This window comes from Asparagus officinalis, chromosome 7 (genome assembly GCF_001876935.1).
Source record: "Asparagus officinalis chromosome 7, Aspof.V1, whole genome shotgun sequence".
Taxonomy (NCBI): domain Eukaryota; kingdom Viridiplantae; phylum Streptophyta; class Magnoliopsida; order Asparagales; family Asparagaceae; genus Asparagus; species Asparagus officinalis.
This window is the reverse complement of record NC_033800.1, coordinates 46683244-46695858: the sequence shown is the minus strand read 5'-3', so window position 1 is coordinate 46695858 and position 12615 is coordinate 46683244. Positions and strand designations below refer to the sequence as shown.

General features: G+C 38.1%; 1 pseudogene; it reads left to right on the top strand.

Annotated features, from left to right (window-relative positions):
• LOC109847087 lies at positions 6766–12551 on the top strand (annotated as a pseudogene).

Here is a 12615-nt window from a genome sequence, read left to right as displayed (position 1 = left end):
GGTTTATGCATCTTTCGTATATTTCATCTAGTCCATGTGTTGGGCTATTATGATGTGCAGTCCATGTCTTGGATATTTGTCACATTCAGTCCATGTGTTGGACAACTTTCATATGCAGTCCATGTGTTGGGCATTCATTACATCTAGTTTTAGTCCATTTGTTGGACATCAGTTTAGACCTTAAAATTGACACCTATACTTGCATAGGCTGGACATGACACTTATATAGGGTGTGACATGACCTTGTATTTAAGTTCTGAGATGAGTTTGTCTTCTTTTATTATTATTCATGTATTAGATTTTGGCTTTGGTATTTAGGGATTTATAATTTGAGATACAAGGTATATATATGAGGGTTTCCTTGTTTGGATTATTTCGCTCGACGTACCTATGCTCGTGTTGTAATTTCCTAAATACTAAAATCCTCTTATACATAGGTATTTACAATTTGAGCTACATGGTATATATATGAGGGTTTCCTTGTTTGGATTATTTCACTCGACGTACTTATGCTCATTATGTAATTACCTAAATAGGATCAGTGATTTTATATATACATTATAACTGTATTTTCTGTATACAACGAGCCCTTTTCCTTAGGGTTGGTTGTGATGTTGCTCGCTAGCGCTTTGACGCTCGTTGTCCCTCCCCCTTTCAGGTAACGAGTCAGGAGCCCGGAGAGTCGCAGGTTAATGGTGACGCACTTTAGCTTCAGCCGTTTATTATAGTTATATTTTTTTTGAACTCCACTGTAGACTTTTGTTAGACATTTGAGAGTTTATTCTAGAAGTTGTAAAGGCTATGTGCCTTATTTCCTTTTATTCAGACATTTGCATTTGAGACTTGTTGAGAAGTTCCAGTTTATTCATTTCAAACATTGACTTGTACTTCAGTATGTTAGTTGATGAAATATTAATTTAATCTCTATTATTTCATCAGTTGACTCTTGTATTATCTTTTACTTACTTTTTTACCTACACTTGTTATTGACTCTACTAGAGAGATAGTAATTATAATGGTGAAACATGTTATTGCACGGTGTGGTGCATGGCAGGTTTAACATTTCTGGTTTCATCTCGGACTGCAGCCTTGTGTGAACCTAGATGCATCACAGTTGTACCATCCAAAACATGGAAAGAGTTAAAACTACACGGTGAACAGGCCTGAGCACTTTCTTAAAAGAAAGAAAGCTAAGAGAAATCAACCGATGGCACCTACAACTATTGTGAATGCTAATCAAACATCACAATCGCAACCCCGAAGGCAACAGAAGACTCCCGATCCGACATTCTCGAAGGAGTATTCTTTCGAAGATGATAAAGTTCCATCCATCTTAAAATACCTCCTCGCCAATGACAAAATTGAGCTACCACCTATTAAAGAATAGGAGGGAGCTAAGAGGATTACGGATCCAAACTATTATGTGTACCATAGAAGGGTTCTTCATCCCACCAAGGTTTGGTTTGGCCTCAAAAATAAAATTCAAGCCTTAGTTGACTCCGGTGTCATAACGGCAAAACAAGCCAAATAAGGATGACATATCAACTCCGAAGAGTATATGAGTATAAACTGCTTCTCCGTGTAACTCCGAAGAGTATACGAGTATAAATTGCTTCTCTATGTAACTCCGAAGAGTATATGAGTATAAACTGCTTCTCCATGTAACTCCAAAGAGTATACGAGTATAAACTGCTTCTCCATGCACTACAATGGGTATACGAGTATAAACCGTTTCCCGAACCTCTGACTGATATAAGAGGTTAAAACTGCTGGGGTGGATACGGGGTTATCATGGTTGAATACGAAGGTAGGAACGAAGACTTGATTCTGTATCAAGAATAGCAACATTGCTCACAAACGAGAAGTTCCTAAAAAAGTACTATCCCTAGTACATTCAGGGTAACCTATTTAACGGGAAGTTCCAGGAGAATGCTATATATGGTATTCTTAAGGATAACCCGAAACTAATTGATTATTCAATGTGGAAACCAATCGATTATTCAATGTGGAAACCAATCATCTGAATAATCCACTCTTAATTATGATAAAAATAATTAAGAACCTCCCGTTGTGGCTATTTAATCATGTCCAAAATGATTAAAACCCTCCTACTGTGACTTTCCAAGCACTCTTTCATTGAGATGGGATTCAATGACCTCATCGGGTCAGTCTTTCATCACGAAACTCCTACGATCTAATTATGGAGTGCTTGATGATTCACAGTCCTCTACTATAAAAATCCCCTCTCGATTCCTTCCATGAACGAGAGGTCCACAAATTGAACGATCAAACCTTTAAATAGTTAGGATCATCTCAAATCCCCATTTGGTCAAACCTTTAAACAGTTAAGACCAAAGCTAAAATCTCCTCTCGATTCCTTCCATGAACGAGAGTTCCACAAATTAAACGATCAAACCTTTAAACAGTTAGGATCCTCTCAAATCCCCATTTGGTCAAACCTTTAAACAGTTAGGACCAAAGCTAAAATCTCCTCTCGATTCCTTCCATGAACGAGAGGTCCACAAATTAAATGATCAAACCTTTTAACAGTTAGGGTCGTCTCAAACTCCTATTTGGTCAAACCTTTAAACATTAGGACCAAAGCCAAAATTCCCTCTCGATTCTTTCCATAAATGAGAGGTCCACAAATTAAACGATCAAACCTTTTAACAGTTAGGATCATCTCAAATCCTTATTTGGTCAAACCTTTAAACAATTAGGGCCAAAGCTAAAATCCCTTCTCGAATCTTTCCATAAACGAGAGGTCCACAAATTGAATGGTCAAACCTTTAAATAGTTAAGACCAAAGCTAAAATCCCCTCTCGATTACTTCCATGAATGAGAGGCTCACAAATTGAATGATCAAATCTTTAAACAGTTAGGATCGTCTCAAATCCCCATTTGGTCAAACCTTTAAACAGTTAGGACCAAAGCCAAAAGCTCCTCTCGATTCCTTTCATGAATGAGAGGTCCACAAATTAAACGATCAAACCTTTTAACATTTAGGGTCGTCTCAAACTTCTATTTGGTCAAACCTTTAAATAGTTAGGACCAAAGCCAAAATCCCCTCTCGATTCCTTCCATGAATGAGAGGTCCACAAATTAAACGATCAAACCTTTTAACAATTAGGATCATCTCAAACTCCTATTTGGTCAAACCTTTAAACAGTTAGGACCAAAGCCAAAATCCCCTCTCGATTCCTTCCATGAACGAGAGGTCTACACATTCCCCACTCAGTCAAACCTTTAAACAGTTAGGACGAAAGTTAGAATTTTATCTCGATAAACGAGAAATTTACCTTCAGATTGGGTAATCAAACCTTTAGACTAATAGGGTTATCAAAATCTTTCACATTCTCAGAGTGGAGATCCCACTCTTAGTTTCCCCTTTTTGGATTCTCGACGTGGAGATCCTACATTGAGTTTCTTTTGCAGCGGGAGATAGAATATAAAATTCTTCTTCTCTGGCATCGGGTTTATCTCTACCAACAAAAAAGAGACCAGGAGATAGAATATAAAATTCTTCCTCTCCATTTTGATTTTATCTCTACCAACAAAAAAGAGACCAGGAGATAGAATATAAAATTCTTGCTCTCCAGTATCGGGTTCATCTCTACCAATAAAAAAGAGACCAGGAGATAGAATATAAAATTCTTCCTCTCTAGTATCAGGTTCATCTTTTAACCAAAAAGACGTAACCCATCAATATTTTCGAATCCATGTTTGATGCATGGGAGACTTTATATTGATCCCTTATTAGAGATAAGTCTATGCCTAACACACGTTGCCGGGTAGTCTGTTCTCGCGAAAACGACCAAGCCTATGTATTCAACATCATAGCACTAAGTCTAAGAGAGTTTATTCTTTTAGCACAACGTTACATACAGAACGGACTTAAAGAATCTACATGCTAACCCGATTCAAACGGTAGTCGGTAAAGGCTCATCAAACTCGTTGATGGCTGAGGGTTTGTCAAAAATCCTATAAATGTGATAGTCACTAACACACCAGCTTCATTAGTTAGTCTCATGACTTGAGTATCCGACAAACTCAGGATAAAATCCATACCTGTAGGTGAGCCGACCTGAATAATTGGTCCTGCAGCCTCTAGGACCGCCATGCTCTAACGCCTTAAGAGTTTAAACTATGTAGACTCTAGTAAACGCGCGAGGATAAACAGTGTTAACGCAGGTCAACGCGTCAATGATTTTCGCCAAAATAAGGCTAAGGAAAAATTCCAAGTTAGTGGATGATTCTAGGGGATTCAATTGCGATCCAGATATGAATTCCCAATGAAGACAATCAGTTCAACATTAGTTCAATGACCAGAGCTAAATTCACAAGTCTCATAACAGCTTTAGTTCAAGATTTCGACAATGGCCAAGTGATAAACGTATTACCGGAAGAATTTTAGCTATTCTCCAAAGCACTGAGTAAACTAAAAGATGAAGAAATCAAGAGTTGAAGCTGTTTACATATCCTTCTACACGATCTCCTCAACTAAGCACTAAAGGGATTGGAAATGAAACATATCTTATCCAAAGTATCCCAGACTCCTATACAAGAATAAGACTGAGATACTTTGGAGGAGGTATTTGTAGGCGTCTAAAAATGCTTATAGATACCCAAATACAGCTCAAGACAAAGAGAAGACAATGAATGTCATTATCTAAATCAGAAGAAATGATCCAAACCCATAATAAGCAAAGGAACAGGTGAAACAACATAGAAGAATAATATGAACACTTGTGACAAAGTACACAGACTTATGTGGGCGCGACAATCATCACTGACGCACGTAGGTGCGACAATGAATACTGACACGCGTATGTACGGCCGTTGAGTGTGGCGTGCGTAGGCGCAGCAGTTGAGTGTGGCGCGCGGGTTCACGTGGTATCTTTGTGTGATTTTCTGACGGTTTTGAGCATCTTAGTGGGGTCCATGTGGTTCTATAACTGAGAGAGAACATGTAGTGACGTGGAGGAGTAGTTATACCCTAAAAATACGCCCACTACTTGCAGAAAACGTGCACTAATGCAACTGTGAACAGTTAGCCGCGCTAGCATATACTAACGCGCTAAAGGCCGCGTCAGTGATGGCTGCCGCGCCCAAAGAGGAGTTGGTTGGCCAGTTATCTTGCTTTCATTTCCACTGTTATGCAAGAAAAAAAAAAGGCAGATTAGAGCATAGAGGCTTGAGCTTTTGGTGATTTTGAGCAAGAGAGAGTCTTCATCTTTCAAAAACACTTTTAAGAAGCTTTTGGTGATTCCTGGAGATCTAAGCTCAGACTTGATCTTTAGAAGAGTGAACATCTTACACCAATAAGATATTCGCTTAAGGTTCTTATTTCGATAAACGAAAAAGAACATTTAGAAGCCTTCACGGTTCAATCAGAATCTTGTGAATCGACGGTCCACGGGCTAACAAGATCCCACAAAAGTAGGAGTTCATAAATGATTCCTATGTTATTTTCTAGAGAGTTGTAATTTTCTTATTTTATTTTGTAATTCATTGTAAGCGATTGAAGTTTTAATGGATTCCATTTCAAAATCAACTTTTGACGAAAACACCAGAAGCATATGAAACATGTTAGTGTAAAAGATAAAAGTTCGCGGCAAACTAAATTCTATATAGAAAGACAGTCACTCCTATAACCTCCGGAAGAGGTTCATCCTGAAGATGAAATCTCTAGTAAAGTTGCACGTGCTTTATAATCATAACACTAAAGATGCGGATCGACCAAATCTAATTGTTAAGGGAAATGACGAGTATTTGGTTGACATAAAATAAGAATTAAAGTGGCCACGAATTTATGAAAAAGGAGAAATATAGAATAGAAATATAAAAGTTACCGATAACATAGTTGCCTCTACAGTTGCCTCTACAGTTTCTCTTACTATCTCTAAAAATAATCTGGATCCAGAACCTAAGTCGGTAGCAGAGTGCTTGAAGCACTCGGACTAGGTGAGATGAAAAAGTGGCAATTGAGGCTGAGCTAAACTCGCTAAAGTATTTTAAACTTGTAGTCCATATATCCTTGCAGGATATAAATGGGTCTTCGTAAGAAAAATAAATGAGAATTGTAAGGTGGTGAGATATAAAGCGAGATTCATAACTCAATGGGTTCAAGTAGAGACCCAACATCGATTTAGATGTAAAATATCTCCTATTAGTGATTGTATTACGTTCCGCAAGTTAATACCTATGGCAGAAACTATGAATTTATATATACAGTATATGTACGTCATGACCATATTTTATATGATTCATTAGACGTTAATATTTTTATATGAAAGTTCCTGATGGACTTAAAATTCCTAAATTGAGAGAAAACAAGAATCGCAACATGTATAGCATTAAATTGCAAAGGTCGTTATACGGTTTGAAACAATCGGGTAAAATATGGTATAATCGACTGAGTGAGTTCCTCCTGAAGAAGGGATATGCAAATAATGACATCTTCCCTTGTGTGTTTATAAATAAATCCGAAAATGGCTTCTGTATCATCTCAGTCTATGTTGATGATATAAATATTATTGGAACACACAAGGAGCTTACAGAAGCTAGCTCATGCCTAATGTCGGAGTTTGAAATAAAAGAGTTGGGAAAAACCAAGTTTTATCTCGGCCTGCAGATCGAGCATTTTCTAGAAGGAATTTTTCTACACCAGTCGACCTACGTGAAAAAAGTTTTGGAAAGATTTTGGTTGTCTGGTCCCTCGAAGTGGTTAAAGACCCATTTAGACTCAAAGAAGATAATGAAGAAATGTTAGGGCTAGAAGTTCCCTATTTGAGCGCCATTGGAGCACTTCTCTATCTTGCAAATTGCACCAGGCCTGATATTACATTTGCGGTGAACTTGCTAGCAAGGTATAGTGCTTCTCCTGTAAGGAGGCATTGGAATGATGTTAAACATATCATTCGCTATCTTCAAGGTACAAAAGATCTTGGACTATTCTATAAAAGCAACCAAGATATGACATTGGTGGGCTATTAGGACGCTGGCTACATGTCTGATCCCCATAACGTCAATCCCAGACTGGTTATGTTTTTCTCTATAGTAGTACTGTCGTTTCTTGGAGGTATGTTAAGCAGACCATGGTGACTACTTCTTCTAACCACTCAGAGATTATCACTTTATATTAGGCCTCGCGAGAATGTGTATGGTTGAGATCGTTGATACGACACATTTGTGGCTCGTATGGTCTAGCAAAAGATGATATTACCCCCACTGTCCTTTATGAGGACAATGCAGCTTGTGTTGCACAAATGAACAGTGGATATGTAACCCCCACTGTCCTTTATGAGGACAATGCAGCTTGTGTTGCACAAATGAACAGTGGATATGTAAAAGGAATCATGACAAAACATATTAGAGGACAATGCAGCTTGTGTTGCACAAATGAACAGTGGATATGTAAAAGGAATCATGACAAAACATATTACGCAAAAATTCTTTTATCCACATGAGCTCCAAAAGAATGGCGAAATCACCATCGAAAAGGTTCGCTCAAGTTATAATCTTGCAGATTTGTTCATCAAATCTCTGCCTACATTAACTTTTGAGAAATATGTTCACAATATTGGTATGTGCAGACTTGGAAGACTATCGTCATTAGGGGGAGAAAATTTTTAAAGAACAATCCTGAAGATTGGGCCTTGAAGGTCTATCGTCATATTTTTTTCCTTTTGCTAAGTTTTTTCCTACTGGGTTTTTCTTAGCATACACTCAGAAGATTGTCATCATCAGGGGGAGTGAATTTTCAAGACAATCCTGAAGATTTGGTCTTGAAGGTATATAGTTGTACTCTTTTTCCTTTTGCTAATTAGTTTTGTCCCACAGGGTTTTCTTAGTTAAAGGTTTTTAATGAGGCAACTAATGCAACATAAGAATCTACTTATGTCGTGTACTCTTTTCCTCAACTAGTTTTTTTCCCACTGGGTTTTTCTAGCGAAGTTTTTAACGAGGCATTGACATCACGAAGTAATGTCCAAGGGGGAGTGTTGAAATATAGAAGATAACATGAATGTGGACATTACTTGAATATGGACAATTAATTAGGTGACTCTTCATTAGCCCATGTCCTTTAGTCATTACTTGAATATGGACAATTAATTAGGTGACTCTTCATTAGCCCATGTCCTTTAGTCTTCTTATTATCCATCTATATAATGTATGTGACTCTTCATTAGCCCATGTCCTTTAGTCTTCTTATTATCCATCTATATAATGTATGTCATGGACTATAGAATGTATAGTGGAATGAGGAAGATGAATAAAATGAGAATCATTTTTCTCCCTATCTCTTCTCTTGTCTATTTATATAAACACAACAGTTCTAAAATTTTAGTTTTATTTACAGATTTTTTTTATTTTCAAAATTTGTGATATTAATCTATGATTGTAGTTTATTTCTAATTTTTAGTATTTTGTTTAAGGCCATGATTTGAAAGGAGTTGGATTAAATATCAAAGTTGACTTCAATAACTAAGCCCTTATTTTCTTAAAGTTTCTAATAATTTATTATTAGAATTTATTATTTTGTACTTTTGTAAATTATATTAAGAAATTTTAGTCTTAAATTAGGAATTTTATGAATTGAAATAATTATAATAATTTTCAAATTTGAATTTGCAGAAGAACAAATAATAAATTATCATTAAAACTTTCATATATCAAAACACCAACTATTGTTACGAATATTCAAAAGCTAATGCTATGTATTGTTGATATGCTAAATATCATGATTTACTTGATTTTCAAATTTCCTTCAATTCCAAATGATAGGGATTATAAATAACCAAAGTAGGTTACTTAAATCATCGTAAATAATTTGCAAATAATATTTTTTTGAGCATTAAATTATCTTAACTTTTAATTTCATTTAAGGTGCATTTAAGTATATTTTTATTATCTTCATTTTATTCATTTTATATGAAAAATAGTTTTAAATAATCTTAATTTTAATTATAGCATTATATAAGTTGTTCAATATCATGATTTTGAGGCGGGAACATGTTCTCTAACATCAATTTGTGGGGTATTTTAAATTATATTCGGATACGAGTGATTAAAACACAACGAAATATAGATGAATTGAGATGAGACGGTGCTTAGCATGGGTTAAAAGACTAGTATATGAACCATTTAAAATACATTCAATTAGTACATGTGGTGCTAAAACTCACATATTATTAATTAAACATCTTTTAATTTTCATCTGTGGAATCCAACCATATAAATGATATATTTCCATATGAATCCTCCATTATTCATTTATATCAACAAAATATAAGGTATGTAAGTGCTAATTAGCCCAGAATTTTATATATCATGAGGTTTTATTACACCCTTGAGTATAACTTGACGGAAATTGATTGATAATATATAGTTTATTTTTGCAAGCTATTAAAGTTTTCTAGAAAGAAAGCCAACCAATTTAAGATGTACATCAAGTGATGAGAAAGTGAGCAATTTCTTGATTATGTAAGTAAACAAAATGCCCTAATTACTAATTGGCATGTTAAACTTATCTCAATAAGTGTTATTTGTATATAGAAAACCATCCAATTAATTTATACCATGTTCTAGAGTTTGTTAGTTTTCCATGACAAGAGGTTAAAACAAAACTCACCTAACAAATCAAAAGAATAAGACCTAACCCCTTAACACCTCTCTATAAAACCTGAGCCATAAGCACTCCCCTTCACTCAGAATACCTCCAAAAACACAAAAACTCCTCATGGCTTCATCCCAAAACCCTCGCTCGCTCCTCTCCTCGCTCTCCTTGGCGCTCCTCGTTCGCCCTACCCTCTCGATGTGCCACGGCCTCGACTCGCAATAACTCCCACCGGCAGCCTGCAACGCCACCACGGACCCCGTCATTGCTGCCGCCCAATCCTCCTCGCTTAAAAGGCTCCCAAACCGAGCCTCTTAGCTCCTTTGCCCGCTTCTCCGGCCTCTCAAAATGCCCTCTTCACGCCGAAAAGTTCCTCTCCCTCGTGCAAGCCGGCTACCTCGCCCCCCGCTTCTCTCCTCTCATCCCACAGGCCATCCAATCCGCTCGAGGACTGCAGCGTCCTGCGCGGCCTCACATCGAGCTTCGATCGTCTCCGCATCCAACACCCTCAACACCTCCGAAAGCCTACTCGATCCCCAAACGGAGTCTCTCCAAACCCTGCTCTCCGCTCTCTTAACAAACCAACAAACTTGCTTCGATGGCCTGCAGGCCACCGCCTCAGCCTGGAGGGTCAAGAACGGGCTCTCCGTTCCTTTATCCAACGGCACGAAGCTCTACAGTATCTCCCTCTCCCTTTTTAACCGGGCTTGGGTTCCGAACAACAAAAGACCGCGACCGGGTACAGGCATTTCCCTGCGCTTGCCTGGAATGGGCCGGAGGCCCGTCGGAGATTGATGCAGTCCTCGGACGACGCGCTGTGTTGGTGAATGATGTGGTGGTTGTGAGCCAAGATGGGTCGGGTAATTTTACGATGTATATCGGATGGCGGTTGATCGGCTCCCAAATAAGAACTGATGCGGAGTAAGCGGTACTCATATGATTCATGTAAATGCCGGTGTTTATACAGAGTATGTGTTGATTCCCAAGTGGAAGAGGTACGTGATGATGATCGGAGATGGGATTAATGAAACGGTTGTTACCGGTGATCGGAATAATTTTGATGGGTGGACCACTTTCAACTCGGCTACGCTGGGTGAGTAGATAATCGTATTAAATATTTATTGAATCTTGGATTTTCGATTGAATGTACCAATGCTTTTGTATCATTAATTGGCCCATAACGAAACGGATCAATATCGAATTATTTTTTTTGAAAAACTAAAAGGTCATTACACTTTCCATTAAAAAAAGGAAAAAAGAAAAAGAAAAGTAGCTAAGATCCCAATGTTTATCCCAGTCCTGATTGTACTTAATTCTATTTTACACTAAGGGGCTGTTTGGTTCGCTATTATAAGGGGTGGAAAACTCAGAAAACCCCTCCACGTCAGATTTTTAGCCCTCCACGTCAGCTTTTTTGTTTCCGTCCATTTCTTTGTCCCGTTTTGGTTCGCTCGAATGAAAGAGGGAAAACTCTGCTGAAATCGCCGCCAACTAAGATTTTTTTCCCTCTTCGATTTCCTTCCTCAACCAAGTGAAATTGATGAAAACTCTGCCACGTCAGATTTTTTTCCTTCTCTGTTTTGTTTACAAAAGTTTTCTTTTTTTTTCTATGCGAACCAAACACAAGAAAAATAAATACATTGGTTTCCCACCATTTTTTATGTGCGAACCAAAGCAAAACAATCTATTTCTTGGAAAAGTTTGGAAAACTCAAAACTTGTGTTTCTTTACATAGAATTACATTTCTCTATATCAAGAAAACGAACCAAACAGCCCCTAATAACACAGTTGCAGCCCCTCACTATACAAAACAACTCAACGGCTGAAGACGAAAATTAAACTAAAGATTCTGATCCTATCCACTACTTAATTAACAAGTGCTCCTCACTCTGCTTTTCACTAAAATTTCTCATTCTTTTATTGTGTTAGCAAGGATGCTGATTCCTTATAAAAAAATACAATTTCAAGATTGTTATTTGGTTATATATTTCCTTTATAAAATAAGCAAGAGACCTACCTAACACATAGCTTCAATGGTCACCCTGTCACAGCCGTAATGGGCCAAGGGTTCGTGGCAATCAACATGACATTCCAAAACACCGCCGGCCCAGCCAAGCACCAAGCCGTCGCTGTCCGCAACGGCGCGGACCTCTCGACCTTCTACAGATGCAGCTTCGAGGGCTACCAAGACACCCTCTACACCCACTCCATGCGCCAGTTCTACAAAGACTGCGACATCTACGGAACCGTCGACTTCATCTTCGGCAACGCGGCCGTCATCTTCCAGAACTGCAACATCTACTCCAGGCTCCCACTGCAGGGCCAGAGCAACACAATCACGGCCCAAGGCCGAACTGACCCGAACCAAAACACGGGCACCTCGATCCAGAACTGTAATCTCCTAGCCTCCCCTGATCTTTCGGCGGATAACGGATCGACGCTAACGTATCTTGGTCGACCGTGGAAGGAGTACTCGAGAACTGTAATCATGGAATCATTCTTGGATAAGTTGATTGCGCCTGCAGGTTGGATGCCCTGGAATGGGGATTTTGCGCTGAGCACGTTGTTTTATGCGGAGTTCAATAACACGGGCCCGGGCTCAGATACGAGCGCTAGGGTAAATTGGACGGGGTATCATAGTGTGATGAATACGACGGAGGCGTTGGATTTTACGGTGACGAGCTTTGTTGTTGGGGATATTTGGTTGCCGAAGACTGGAGTGCCTTATTCAAGTGGATTGGTGTAGTGTGTAGGGGGACAAAAGGAGATTAATATGTGATAGTTTACAGGCATGGCGATTTTTTAAGGAAAAAAAGTTTGATACAATAAGGAGGTGGCATGAAATTTTGCTACATTTGAAGTTTGTTTTTTGTACGAGTAGTACAGTGATATAATGAAAATAACAGTTGTATTTGGAGAATTAATTAATGAATGAGGGCCCTTGAAGATTAAAAAAAAAAGCAAATTAGCATACTCTCTCACGAAGCGTAATATTT